The sequence below is a fragment of the Lolium rigidum genome, chromosome 3 (genome assembly GCF_022539505.1).
Source record: "Lolium rigidum isolate FL_2022 chromosome 3, APGP_CSIRO_Lrig_0.1, whole genome shotgun sequence".
NCBI lineage: Eukaryota > Viridiplantae > Streptophyta > Magnoliopsida > Poales > Poaceae > Lolium > Lolium rigidum.
Genome location: NC_061510.1, coordinates 390,214,582 through 390,230,190, shown reverse-complemented (window position 1 = coordinate 390,230,190; position 15,609 = coordinate 390,214,582). Strand labels below are relative to the sequence as shown.

The following is a 15,609-nucleotide window of genomic DNA, read 5'->3' as shown; positions in this document are numbered from 1 at the left end:
CAAATAGATAACATATAGCAAAACTTTTCATGAATAGTACTTTCAAGACAGGCATCAAAACTCTCGCACAAGAGTTAACTCATAAAGCAATAAATTCAAAGTAAAGGCATCGAAGCAACACAAAGGAAGATTAAGTTTCAGCAATTTCTTTCAACTTTCAACATGCATATCTCATGGATAATTGTCAATACAGAGTAATATGATGAATGCAAATAAGCAAGTATGTAAGAATCAATGCACAGTTGACACAAGTGTTGGCTTCTAAGATGGAAGGAAGTAGGTAAACTGACTCAACATAAAGTAAAAGAAAGGCCCTTCGCAGAGGGAAGCGAGGATTAAATCATGTGCTAGAGCTTTTTAAGTTTTGAAATCATATAGAGAGCATAAAAGTAAAGTTTTGAGAGGTGTTTGTTGTTGTCAACGAATGGTAATGGGCACTCTACCCCCTTGCCGAACGGACTTTCAAAGAGCGGCTCCCATGAAGGACGTTATCTCTACCAGCAAGGTAGATCATCCCTCTTCTCTTTTGTTTACACATGTATTTTAGTTTTATTTATGGTTGACTCTCCTCCCAACCATTTGCTTACACAAGCCATGGCTAACCGAATCCTCGGGTGCCTTCCAACATTCACATACCATGAAGGAGTGTCTATTTGCAAAATTAAGTTGCTTACTGATGAATCAGAGCAAGACATGTGAAAGAATTATTAATGAAGTTAATTAATTGGGGGCTGGGAACCCCGCGCCTGCTCTTTTTGCAAAATTATTGGATAAGCGGATGAAGCCACTAGTCCATTAGTGAAAGCTGCCCAACAAGATTGAAAGATAAAACACCACATACTTCCTCATGAGCTATAAAACATTGACACAAATGAGAGATAATAAAGTTTTGAATTGTTTAAAGGTAGCACATGAAGTATTTACTTGGAATAGCAGGAAATACCACATAGTAGGTAGATATGGTGGACACAAATGGCATAGGTTTTGGCTCAAGGTTTTGGATGCACGAGAAGCATTTCCTCTCAGTACAAGGCTTTGGGCTAGCAAGGTTGTTTGAAGCAAACACAGGTATGAACCGGTACAGCAAAACATACATAAGAACATATTGCAAGCATTATAAAACTCTACACTGTCTTCCTTGTTGCTCAAACACTTTTACCAGAAAATATCTAGACCTTAGAGAGACCAATCATGCAAACCAATTTCAACAAGCTCTACGGTATTTCTCCACTAATAGGTTTAAACTACATGATGCAAGAGCTTAATCATGATCTACTTGAGAGCTCAAAACAATTGCCAAGTATCAAATTATCCAAAACAATATGAAGCATTTTCTTTTTCCAACCAAATAGCAATTAATGCAATAGCTTCCAACTTTTATCATTGAACATTAAAAGTAAAACGAAGAACACAAGTGTTCATATGAAAAAGCGGAGCGTGTCTCTCTCCCAAACAAGGATTGCTAGGATCCGAATTTATTCAAACATAAACAAAAATAAAAACACACAGACGCTCCAAGTAAAGAACATAAGATGTGACCGAATAAAAATATAGTTTCAATAGAAGAAACCTGATAAGTTGATGAAGAAGGGGATGCCTTGGGCATCCCCAAGCTTAGACGCTTGTGTCTTCTTGAAATATGCAGGGATGAACCACGGGGGCATCCCCAAGCTTAGACTTTTCACTCTTCTTGATCATATATCATCCTCCTCTCTTGACCCTTGAAAACTTCCTTCACACCAAACTTCTCGTAAACTTCATTAGAGGGGTTAGTACTCAAAAAAAATTAATCCACCTTGGCCCTGTAGTGACACATTGCAAGAACTCAATAAAACATTAGCTACAGCTCTCCACGTCTAGAAAACCTTGCTTAAAGTCCACAAGAGACAATGCAAAAAACAGAGATAGAATCTGTCAAAACAGAACAGCCGAGTAAACACGAATTTTTAAGAGGTACTTCCGTTGCTGAAATCAGAAAACTCAAAACTAATGAAAGTTGCGTACATATCTGAGGATCACTCACGTAAATTGACAGATTTTTCTGAGTTACCTACAGAGAATCATACCCAGATTCGTGACAGCAAGAAATCTGTTTCTGCGCAGAAATCCAAATCTAGCATCAAACTTCTATTAGAGACTTTACTTGGCACAACATTGCAATAAAATAAAGATAAGGAGAGGTTGCTACAGTAGTAACAACTTCCAAAACACAACAAAACAGTAGCAAAATAAAGACATGGGTTATCTCCCAAGAAGTGCTTTCTTTATAGCCATTAAGATGGGCTCAGCAGATTTTAATGATGCACTCGCAAGAAATAAGAGTTGAAGCAAAAGTGAGCATCAAGAAGCAAATTCAAAACACATTTAAGTCTAACCCACTTCCTATGCATAGGAATCTTATACACAAATAAATTCATGAAGAACAAAGTGATAAGCATAAGAAGATAAAACAAGAGTAACTTCAAAATTTTAAGCATATAGAGAGGTGTTTTAGTACCATGCAAATTTCTACAACCATATTTTCCTCTCTCATAATAATTTTCAGTAGCTTCATGAACAAACTCAACAACATAACTATCACATACAGCATGCTTTTCATGATCCATAAACACATAATTTTCATCAAGCTCAAAAATAGTGGAATTAAAACTTTCAAACCCACTTTTATCAATAATATAACAAGTCGATTGTTCAATATCAAAAGATATGGGACTCATAGATAAATTCAAGAACTCTCCAATCCCATTTTCATTAGTAGTATAACTAATAACATCAAGTAACATAGGACCATCATCTAAAGATTTATCATAAACATTTGCCAAGCAAAACTCTTTAGTACCATGCATATCGACATCAGGCACAAACAAAGCATTATCATAAAATTTATCAAATAGCATGGATTATCATGAATAACAGTAGCATAATTATTCTCACAAGTTTTACTCATAGGTACTATTTCAAGAGAATCCACAGGAACATAACATTCAACCTCTTTCGGTAAGCATGGAGGACAATCAAATAGTGAAAGACATAAAGAGTTACTCTCATTAGAAGGTTGGCATGGGTAGCTAATCCATTCTTCCTCCTTTTGTTCATCACTCTCCTCTTCTTTTTCATCCAATGAGCTTTCAGGTTCATCAATTTCTTCTTCCACTGGTTCCTGCAAATTGTGAGTACATTCTTGTGCATTAACGAGTCTCTCTTTATAATCAAAGATATAGGGATTATCACTGTAGCTTTCTATGCAAAAATTAAGAATAGAAGAGACATAATCTTTAAGGTCCTTACAAACAGCACAAGTTTCATAATTTTTAGCATTGAAGGATTCGATCCCAGAGGCTCCCATAAACATGACAAATTGTTCTACCTCTTCGAACCCAAGATGAATATAGCTGTTCCAATTATAGTTCTTAATTAAAAATTCCTCACTAAAGCCACATTGAAATTTAAGATGCTTAGTGTCCTGTTGAGAGCAACAGTTTATATCATGGCATTTAAGCAAGATTTTAGCAATTGTATTCGGTTTTTCTATCACAACACTCATAACTTTACCCGTTCTTGATTCTCTATAATTCTTATATAATTCAATAAGCTCCAAATAGGTTGTAGGTTCTCCCATAGCAACAGTTTTTAATTTTTCGGTTTTTCAAATTTTTATGGATTTTCGGGTATATGAGGAAAATAAAACAAGACAAAAAGAAACTAAGCAAAAATAAACTAAGAAAAATAATACTAGACAGAAATAAACTAAGCACAAATAAACTAGACAAAAGTAAACTAAGCAAAACAAAATAAAATAAAACAGAGGGAGAGGTAGAGTGTACTCCCCGAGTGAACTTATGAGTAGAGCTATGCCTCCCGGCAACGGCGCCAGAAAATAGTCTTGATGACCCACAAGTATAGGGGATCGCAACGAGTCTTCGAGGGAAGTAAAACCCAAATTTATTGATTCGACACAAGGGGAGGTAAAGAATACTTATAAGCCTTAACAACTGAGTTGTCAATTCAGCTGCACCTGAAAAAGCACTAGTAACAGGGGTGATGTGAAAGTAGCAGTAATATGAGAGCAATAATAATAGTAACACAGCATCAGTAATAGTAACACAGGAGCAATGACACCAGAAGATAGTTGATACTACTTCCAATGTCATGTAGAACGAGTATATGATGATGAAAGATGGACCGGGGTTCCCAGCTATCTACACTAGTGGTAACTCTCCAATAACAAGTGTTGGGTGAACAAATTACAGTTGGGCAATTGATAGGATTGAAATAGCATTAAGACAGAACATCAAGATCATTAATCATGTAGGCATGTTTTCCATATATAGTCATACGTGCTCGCAATGAGAAACTTGTACAACATCTTTTGTCCTACCAGCCGGTGGCAGACGGGCCTCTAGGGAATCTACTGGAAATTAAGGTACTCCTTTTAATAGAGCACCGGAGCAAAGCATTAACACTCCGTGAAAACATGTGATCCTCATATCTAAGCCTTTCCCTCCGGTTGTCCCAATTTCTCGTCACTTTGGGGCCTTTGGTTCCGGACATAGACATGTGCATACAACTTGTAGATACAATCTAAGCAATAAGTATAGAGCTTAAATCTAAGATCATGCCACTCGGGCCCTAGTGACAAGCATTAAACACAACAAGATTGCGAGCAACAATAACTTCACAAACTTTATAGATAGACTAATCATAATGTAACAATCCATCGGATCCCAACAAACACAACACCGATTACATCAGATGAATCTCAATCATGTAAGGCAGCTCATGAGATCATTGTATTGAAGTACATGGGGGAGAGAATACCAACTAGCTACGGCTAGAACCCGTAGTCCATGGGGGAACTACTCACGGAGCATGATGGAGGCGATGGCGTTGATGGAGATGGCTTCCGGGGGCACTTCCCCGTCCCGGCAGGGTGCCGGAACAGAGACTTCTGTCCCACGAAACGGAGTTTCGCGATGGTGGCGGCGCCCCTGGAGTCTTTCTGGAGTTTCGTCAATTGGTATCGAGTTTTTAGGTCGCCAGGGCTTAAATAGGCGAAGAGTCGGAGTCGGAGGGGCCATGGGGCCACCTCACACTAGGGCGGCGCGCCTCCCTCCTGGTCCGCGCCGGCCACACGTGTGGGGCCCCCAGGGCACCCCTCTGGTCCCCCTTTGACTTTCTGGAAGGTTCCGGGAAAAATAAGGTGTTGGGTCTTCGTTTCGTCGAATTCCGAGAATATTGCCCGAACAGCCTTTCTGGAACCAAAAACAACAGAAAACAGCAACTGGCCCTTCGGCATCTCGTTAATAGGTTAGTTCCGGAAAACGCATAAAAACATTATAAAGTGTAAGCAAAACATGTAAGTATTGTCATAAAACAAGCATGGAACATCAGAAATTATAGGTACGTTGGAGACGTATCACCAGCGAGTAAGTTCCCTGAAACGCTTTGTGAGCAGGAGGCGGTCCATCGATGAATCGGAGCTTACCGAAGATCAAAAGAGGCGACGTGGATGTGGATGAGGAGTCAGACACGCGTCCACGTCAGGTAGGGGGTAGGGGCTGGATTCTCCCGGCGATCCCAGCAACACTCCGGCCGATCCCTTCGACAGAGGGGACGTGCTCGTGAATCTCCCGCGATCCTCGTGATGGAGGGGAGGGGGGCTGCGACGGAGAGGGTGGCGGCGACGCTGCGATGGAGGGAGGGGCGGCGGAGGCTGGCGGCTGCGATGGAGGGAGGGGAGGCGGCGGCATCTGGCTGCCGCGGCGGCTAGCGGCTGCGACGGAGGGAGGGGGCGGCGGCGGCTGGCGGCTGCGATGGAGGAGAGGGGTCGACCGCGGCTTCTGGCGGCTGAGATGGAGGAGAGGGAGCGGCCGCGGCGGCTGGCGGCTGCGACGGGGGGGCGCTCGGCGGCTACGATGGAGGACAGGAGGCGGTCGCGATGGCTGGTGGCTGTAATTGAGGAGAAGCGATCGCAACTGGGAAGAAGGCCAGGACGTGTCTGCGATGTGATGAGATTTATTTTTTGTTTTTCTGATTATGATTTAATGAGTTGATCTTCAAAACGTCCATTTAAAATTGTTGAAGTATTATTGAAGTTACACACCGATTAATCAATGGCTACGAAAAAATATATTAGACGGAACCCAGATTCAATTAGATGGAGCCAAAGTTCCGTATCAATCACCGTAAAAGAGCTCTTCTTAGAAAATACATCCTCGTTTTACATTTCTTTTCTATGAATATGCAAAAACTTGCAACGTTGTGGGGATTTTTTTGCAACATTTCAAGCATGCACATGTACCAATCGAAATTGAGTATGTGGTATATTCCAAATAATGTGTTGCAAAGTAAAAATCCTATACCAGTACGAATCGAATATTTGTGCCCAACTAATTTAACATTAAAAAATTATCCATCGTCAATAATCTCATCGTTCACAAATGGCATGCACTATCTTGAGTCGTGACTATTGCTCCAATGGACGGTCTGCTTTTGAAGGTTTTGGATCCCGTGCAAATGACCAATGAATGCTCTTGGTTGCGGACGATGATATACATATTATTTATACAAAACTTTTATACATTTCATATTAAATACATATTTTGTAATACATGGTTATGAAGGTTAATACCATAAAAATATTGTAAATGTTTTTTTGATAATATTCGTCATACAGTTATGAAGATTACTATTTTAATTGTAATTTGTAACAAATTTAGGATGAGTTTTTTTGAGTTATGTCCGTAAATATATTATTATAGCAATCTTGGTAAACATGAGATGATAATAAAAATACAAAATGCGTTCCTCCGTGGAGTCATTTTTTATATGTGCATCCGTTGGAGTTTATATGTCTGTGTGTCTCTGTGTGTGTTTGTATTTGAGTATATTTTAACATGTTTAAGGATATTGGTAGAGATATGTAAAGTGCATGGTCTATCACATATCTTAGATAGCGGTTTCTAGGGTGTATGATTTGGTATAAGCAAACATCAATTTACAATATAAAAGGTGTTTAAGAAGAGCTTGTTAGGAATCATTGTTTCATGCTCCTTTAGTTTTCTCCGGTAAAATATATCTTTACATTAATATATAATTAGTTGACAACATGGGTGTGCTATGTATTTGCTACTGAAATGTCATTTGTAATTGTAGTACTAGTCACCAACGAACATTAAAACACCTTGGATATTACTTTTGTACACACATGATTGGTTTACTTCCTAAGTACCCGCCCCAATGTACACATCATCACATATTATATAGAGTTGTTTGTGCCATTTTTATTAATTAAAATTCATATAGACTACTTACATGTACTCAAATATTGAAAATAACCGTGGTTGGACATAAAAACAGGAACCTATTTAAAATAGGCTTTAGTACCACATATAGGGAAAAGTTCCACCTTTCAATTATTTAAGGAGAGTTAACAAAGAAAAGATGGCCACCGCAAATATAGAACCGATATACATATGAAACTTTTTCTGCACACGCTTGCCTGATGCTGTCGGCGCGCCAATTTTTATCCCACTTTTGGTGCTGTGGCTTGCGGGCTGCCCCGGTTTTCCCGTTTTGCGTTTTTATCGCCGTGCTCATCACCGGGTTTGTTTCTTCTTTGAAATCAGATTAAGGATCACACATTGTAAGATTCGTGCAGAACTTGCGTGGCGTTTTGACAATATGGAATGCTCCTTTGTGACAGTGCCGGTGGACAGGATGTTCGTACTACTCGCCCCGTTTTCGTTCTGCATTAATTCCTCTGAATTGCTGTTTTTTCTGTAGTTTGAAATTGCATTCTTTTTTTTTTCAGTTTGAATTGCAAACTGTTGTTTGAATACTACTGTTGTAACTGCACTCTCGTGCACGGTGGTACTTTCGAATAGTATTTTCTAATCTGGAATTCGCATTCAGTTTTTGACTGATTTTCTTTAGCTTCTGCAAAGTGCTAGCTTGAGCACGTTCGGTGGATGTATACTACTTTACTAAGAGCACCTCCACAAAAGCCTTTTTTTTTCTTTCGGACGGTGAAAAATAGTCCAGTCGCGTCTTTGGATCGTCGTTTTTGTCTGGATTTGCGCCTTCATCCGTCCGGCGAGCCCATGTCAACCCTGCACCCTCGGGGTACCCTCGGAGAGTCCGGAGGAAACAAAAGCGCGGGAATCATTGAGGAAAGCTCCCGCGCGCCTGGTGGGCCCGATCTGTCGGTGGGAGAGAGATCGTCGTCTCATCGCATCGTCTTCTGCGCGTGGTAAAAGCCTGCCACCGATCAGTCGTCGCGCGACGCGTAGCTTCCACGCGGCGAAATTAATATCGTCTGCTCGCATTCAAGCATGCTCCCCTCTATTTATCACGGAGCTACCTCACCTGCTCGCATTCACCATCGCCGTTCCACCTCTCTCCCCTCTCCTCACGTCCGAAAAAACATCGGCATCAATGGCGGATAGGTTCCCTGGCGACGGAGCGCGAACAACGGTTTCGACCAGCGGTCCCTCCATCAGTGGGAGGGTCGGCCACGCCACCCAAGGATGACGACGACTCCGACGACGACGAGGACGACAGCGGCGACTACGCGGTGTTCTACCGCCAGTTCAGCATTTAGAACGACGTGTTTTATGTTTAATTTATATGTTCCCCTAGCTGAATTCAAATATATTATGAATTTGGCTTATATATGTACGAACTGGTCTATATATGTTAAATATCTCAAAATTTAGGCTACGCCTGAACGAATTTCGTCATGTTCTGTACGAATTTGGCCTATCGCCAAGATTTCCCTATGCTCGCCGCTGGGAAACTGGGCCACCCAGACCAAAATTTACATCCATCCGACGCTATTTAGTTGGATTTTGGCCTGGAGAGCCCAACAACTGGAGGTGCTGTAACGAAGTGTTCACATGCGTCGGGTAGGTACCACCAGAACTTGGATCGAAACGAGGGGCGACGCCACCAAGTGGGGTTTAGAGCATCTTCAGCCGTTTGAGGCCCCCAGGCGAAAATTCGGATATAACAAATACCGGATTGGATGTAAAAAGAGCGCGGGGCCAAAATTTTCCCAGTCGCACCCCCGGCATTCGCCCATCAGTGGCGATAGTTTCAAAAAATCGTCTTCCCGCTACACAAAAGAATCGCCAAAGTCCAACGATCGGATCTTCCGGCCATTGAAACAGAAACTAGAGGATTATAGGCTCATCGGCGGTCCCGTCCCGAGCCTCGTCTAGCGCGGCATCGGGCGGCGAAGCATCGGCGTCTGCCGGTGTCGCAGCGGCGGGAGTTGACGTCGAAGCGAAGGATGAAATAGCCGACGGGGGCCGGAGGAATTCTTGCGATGGGCGTCGTACCAAGCCCTCGTCTCCTAGTCAATATTGGCGTTGTTGCCACCGATCAGGAACGCCAAGTCGATGTTCCTCTTCTTCGCCGCGGAGGTTTCCTTGAGCAAGGCAATCCGGACACCCTGGTTGGCGAGCATCTCCTTCCACCGCACGTCGTGCTTGTCGTCCCTCCCGGTGGCATGCACCCTCGCGTCGGCCCAGCACTTGTCGAAGGACGCCTGCAACCTGTCGACCGGATGGCCCGCCTTCTTCTGCTCTTTCAGCTTCTTGCCGAGCTCGGGGTGGCCCGCCGACGCAGTAGGGGATGGATCGTTGGGGTTGTACTGCTCGCCCTTGTTATTGGCAAGATTCTCGCGCACCTCCTTCCACTTCTCGCACTCCTCGATGCGGGCGAAGATGTTGAGGTACTTGAACATCTGGCCGTCGTTGTCGTCGGCGTACATGGTGAACGCCCGCCGCACCTGCAAAAACAGACCGGCGATTAGAGATTAAACCTCCGCGATGTAGGGTCGACGGAGGAGCAACGGCGAGTGAGCATACCTTGGCTTCAAAGTCGTGGCCGCTCACCGGCCGTTCTTCGATCTCCTCATGTATGCCGTGTCACTTGCTGCACGCCACCTGAATGATCCCCTAATGGGTGCCCATTGCCTTGTCGTCGCGTATCATGACCATCTTGTTGAAGTATGGATCGGCGAGTTTGCGCTCGTCGAATGCCACCTTGAACCGCTGCCAATACGTCTCGAAGTTTTGATTCGCGCAGGTGATGCCGTTCATGGAAATGGTCTTCCAAGCTTCGGCGAGGCACTTCTCTTATCTGCTCGTCCATTTGATCCGTGGCTCGGCTGACGGCGAGTTCTTCTTCCTTTTCTTCTTCCCCTTGGATGGCTCCTCCGTGGGTTCAGGCGCTTCCTCTTCGTGATGTCCTGGTCGAGGTAGGCCTGTTCATCTTCTTCGTCGACGTCTTGGGTACCGTCGTTCTGATCGTCGACGACGCCCGCGATGCGACGGCTTCCGTCGCCCTTGCCTCCTCTTGTGTGAAGAATCCTGGGCTCGACGCGGCGGCCATGGAGCCTGATGACCCACAAGTATAGGGGATCGTAGCAGTCTTCGCGGGTAGTAAAACCCAATTTATTGATTCGACACAAGGGGAGACAAAGAATACTTATAAGCCTTAACATCGGAGTTGTCAATTCAGCTGCACGTGGAAACAGACTTGCTCGCAAGAGTTTATCAGTAGTAACAGTTTTATAGCAGTAGCAGTAGTGAAATAACGAAGCAGAGTAACAGAGACAGCAGTAGTGATTATAGTAAACAGCAGGATTAAAATACTGTAGGCACGGGGACGGATAATGGGCGTTGCATGGATGAGAGAAACTCATGTAACAATCAAGCAGGGCATTTGCAGATAATAAAAAAACGGTGTCAGTACAAAGCAATCAATAGGCATGTGTTCCAATTATAGTCGTACGTGCTCGCAATGAGAAACTTGCACAACATCTTTTGTCCTACCAGCCGGTGGCAGCCGGGCCTCAAGGGAATCTATTGGATATTAAGGTACTCCTTTTAATAGAGTACCGGAGCAAAGCATTAACACTCCGTGAACACATGTGATCCTCACATCACTACCATCCCCTCCGGTTGTCCCAATTTCTGTCACTTCGGGGCCATTGGTTCCGGACAGCGACATGTGTATACAACTTGCAGGTAAGACCATAAACAATGAATATCATGATGAAACAATAACATGTTCAGATCTGAGATCATGGCACTCGGATCCTAGTGACAAGCATTAAGCATAACAAGTTGCAACAATATCATCAAAGTACCAATTACGGACACTAGGCACTATGCCCTAACAATCTTACACTATTACATGACCAATCTCATCCAATCCCTACCATCCCCTTCAGCCTGCAGCGGGGGAATTACTCACACATGGATGGGGGAAACATGGCTGGTCGATGAAGAGGCGTCGGTGGTGATGATGCCGATGATCTCCTCCAATTCCCCGTCCCGGCGGAGTGCCAGAACGGAGACTTCTGGCTCCCGAGACGGAGTTTCGCGATGTGGCGGCGTTCTGGAGGGTTTCTGGCGACTTCGACTTCTCCCCGTGCGTTTTTAGGTCGAGGGCGATAAGTAGTCTGGAGGGCGTCGGAGGCCTGCCGAGGGGGCCACACGCTAGGGCCGCGCGCCCCCCTCCTGGGCCGCGCCGCCCTAGGGTGTGGCGCCCTCGGGCCTCCACCTGACTTGCCCTTCTGGCTCCGTGAGTTTTCTGGGAAAATAGGGCCTTCTGTCAAAATCCCGAGGTTTTTCCTGAAAGTTGGATTTCTGGACAAAAACGAGACACCAGAACAGTTCTGCTGAAAACAGCGTTAGTCCGTGTTAGTTGCATCCAAAATACACAAATTAGAGGCAAAACAATAGCAAAAGTGTTCGGGAAAGTAGATACGTTTTGGACGTATCAACTCCCCCAAGCTTAGCTTATTGCTTGTCCTCAAGCAATTCAGTTAACAAATGAGCGATAAAAGAACTTTCATGAACACATTTGTTCATATGATGTAAATATTCTCATGCTATGGCTAACACTTAGGCAGTTCATAATAAGATACATGCAAATAAGATCATCCAATAGCTATGTCAATCATGGAAAGGTACCAACAATTAATAATAAGCATCATGAATCATGTATATAAGCAGGATTGCAATGTTCATAAATGAGTATGATAGAGTGGTATCTCACTTGCCCATATTTGATCAGCAAAACATAAATGCTCAGGCACCTCTGAAGTTCATAGAAAGACTAGAAATAGTGATTGTCAAAGATAAAAGCATCAAAGTTATACCACAATCAATCATATTTTGAGACAAGCATATTACACTAAGAATGACAGTTGTGCTCTCAAGAAAGTGCTCAAAGAAAGGATGGAGACACAACATCTAAAGGTATAATTGTTGCACCCCCATGGGGCACTCTGAGGCTATCCACGGTAGCCACCTCGCGCGCACGGGTTGGGTCGCTCGCCTCGCTCGATTACTAGCGATTGGGCCACGCGCCGTGCAGCGGTTGGACAAGGGCAGTCGTGAGAGGAGACAAAACGCCCAGGCCAAACCCTATCCCAAATTCCCAATCCTCACAGCCGCCGCCTCCCTGGCCTCGCTCCCTGCTGCCGCCGCCTCCCCAACTCCTGCTCCCCGCCGCCGGTCTCATCTCCGGCGAGCCGCCGGCGGCTACGTCCCCCCGCTCCGGATCATCAAGGCCAAGGAGCAGTGGGCTAAGGACGAGCGGCTCTGGATGGCACGGCCGCGCTCGCCTCGATGTTCGTCAGCTCCGGCGAGGCAGGGACATGGGCGTCGGCCGTGGTTGTCCTCGGTGGCGCGCTGGCCGCGGCAGATCTCATCTTCCGCACCACTACCTCGCGCCATCACCATCATCGGGAAGAGGGGCAGGTGGCCGCTGCACTCCGTCTCTCCCTCATGTGCTCAGGTATCCCTATGTCCGCCACCCTTCTCAGCTCCACCTCTTCTCCAGCCGTCGCACTTGTCTTCTCCTTCTCCCTGAGGTTTTCTGTTTGTGCCTTTCAACGGGCTGGAGGGGAAAAGGTGGAGGTCGTTGGGAGATGGGTGGCGCCCAGATCTTCATGAATTTAGGTTAGGTGATTTCTTCATTTCCACCATGTTCTAAGCTTCATCCTTGTATACACAGTGTTAGCTGAACCATTAAGAAGTAGCACATTTATTTATATGAATTTGTTTTGACATATTTGTTGATCTCTTCTAAAATTGCAGGACCTGCTAAATTTAGTCGCAGTTAAAGATGTTGACGTTGATGCTGTTTTTGTTGCTTAACTCATGTAACAAGACAGGTTATGTATCTTCATCATGCATTTTCTGAAATGTTTTCTGTTAGCCGCTGAATTTTGTTAAGGAATCAAGTTACTGTTGTCCATTGGAAGATTATATTTTATTCCAAAGTTATTTCAACTAATGTCTGATTGCAAGTTCTTCTATCAGGAAATTATTAGAGATTTACCCAAGCAACTGAAGATTTTTGATCTCTCTGCGGTAAGCTCTCCGCAAACTCAAGCTTAAGAACCTATGTAGGTCTTGGCTTGGTCACATAATAGCTAATCATTCTTATGAGTGACTTACCATGCTCGCAGTATTTCCTATTGCGTAACATCAGAGAGTACACAGAGTGGTATGGGCATGCTCATAGGGCACCGGAACTTCAGGTTTTTTGACTACTTTCCCCTACAGACTTGTTTAACTTACATTTGTTGTATTGTTTTTTTTGTTACTCAGTTCTTATGTTCGAATTTGAGCATTTGATAACCGACTTTTACTCCTCTTATGCCACTATATATGTTTGTTGTGAACTCATTTCCCGCTTCTTTGTTTATTCAGCAAGAGGCCGTGTATGCTTCGATAGAAGTTCTCCGAGATGAAATAAGAAATGCACGGCTTGTTGCCAATCCAGGATGTTATCCCACGTCTATTCAGATCCATCTGCTTGTCCCTCTAAAAACGGCAAGAATCAATTAGAGTTCTTAGTTATGATAGTCTTCGACGAAAATTAAAAAAGATTAGACATCACTTGTGATATATCTACAAACGTACAAAGAATCTCCATTTTTTGTAGCATAGGCGGCAAATTTGCGAAAATATTCTGCCACTGTTACACTTACGAAATGGCATCAGTTTAATAATCTTCATAGTATATAAGTTCTTAGCATATTTTATCTTCCTTGCAGGCAAAAACTGATCAAGATGAGAAACATTATAATTGATGCAAAATCTGGGGTTATTGGGGCAGGTTTGTGTAATTTGAAGGTACCATGACTTTGGAATTTAAGTATGTATGATTCCAAATCAATAGCCAATTTGCTCTCTATCACCTGCATTTCTTTAGGACGTGGAGCTAAGGAAGCAAATACTTACACCAAGATAGCCGAAGGCTTTAATGCTTATGGAATTAAAGGCCACATGCATGGTAATCATATTTTTGCTAACATCTGAAGTCGGCTCACTTTATATCTATCGAGTATTATTATTTTGGAGAATCTTTTATTATCTGTTATGTTCACAAACACATTTGTTCCCCTTTTGATAAATGCAGCCTTGTTACAGATTATATACGTGTTCTATTATTGTGGCTTTCGTGGCCATACTGATGATGGGATAACACCATTTCAGTTCCTGAGGTTGAACAAAACTTTCAAATGCTGCTGAATCCAAAAGTTACTATCAGCTTCACCCCAAATCTTATCTGCACGGTAAGCAGATATTTGGAGATAACTCCTGGTTCTTTACGTTACTGTCTGCTTCACTAGATGCATAATAAATTTGTTGAATGCAGTTGCTAAATCAATTTTGTATATGTATGTTGTACAGAAATGTTGGATGCAATCTACAATGTTTGTTGAAATGGCACCTGGACTGTCAGTGATTTGTATCGACATCTCAAGTGTACATACTTTCGAGTAGATTAAAGATGCCAAATCCCTATTTCTTGCTCTCTAGCACTGTACATAGGCAATCTTGTGAAGGGAGCATCTGGCCAGGCTGTGTACAGCTTCAATTTGATGATGGGTCTGACTGAGAACACGGGGCTGCAGTATCAGCCCCTGTTTCCTTGATATGTGGTGTGAATGGAAGAGTTGGAAGTAATTGCTATTTTTTGGTTAAGTTCATATTTTATAGTGTTATAAATTCTGGACATAATTTTTTGCGTTATATTCAGATCCACTTAAGGTTGGTTTTCTCACCCATTGAATTCACCTTTTATCCAATTGCTAATCGACCACCCACTGGTTTACAAAATAGTAAGCCTGAAAACTCATCTGTTGGTCAAGTGGTCATCGTCCGTCAAGACACAGCCCTAGCTCAATTCTTATACTTGGTCTCCTTTTAGTCTGTACCTCAAAACGTAGTGCTTCTAGCCTTCTAGCAACCTTATTAACACTATGCCTTATTTGTGATCGATTGTCTTATGTAGATACACAAAAGGAATACAACTGGAGATCCATGTCCGCCGATGCATTTACCCGAGAGAAATAGAGAAGCACAAAAAACCAAAGAGGTACAAGTGTGCACTAAGATACTCTCAATGCAATTATTTTTCTATCCTGTCTGTTGTCATGACAACCAACCAGAATGCCTTTCATAGTTTCATCGCCTTTACCTACCCAACATCTACATGTCCTACATAAACAATAGCATATATCTGAACTTTCTTGTGTCCCCTGTTCTTGAGTTCTTGCTGTGGGATGTGTCAAAC

General features: G+C 43.3%; 1 pseudogene; it reads left to right on the top strand.

Moving 5' to 3' along the window:
• The first annotated feature begins 12,294 nt into the window (after nucleotides 1-12,294).
• On the top strand, nucleotides 12,295-15,082 carry LOC124697640 (annotated as a pseudogene).
• The last annotated feature ends 527 nt before the right edge of the window (nucleotides 15,083-15,609 follow it).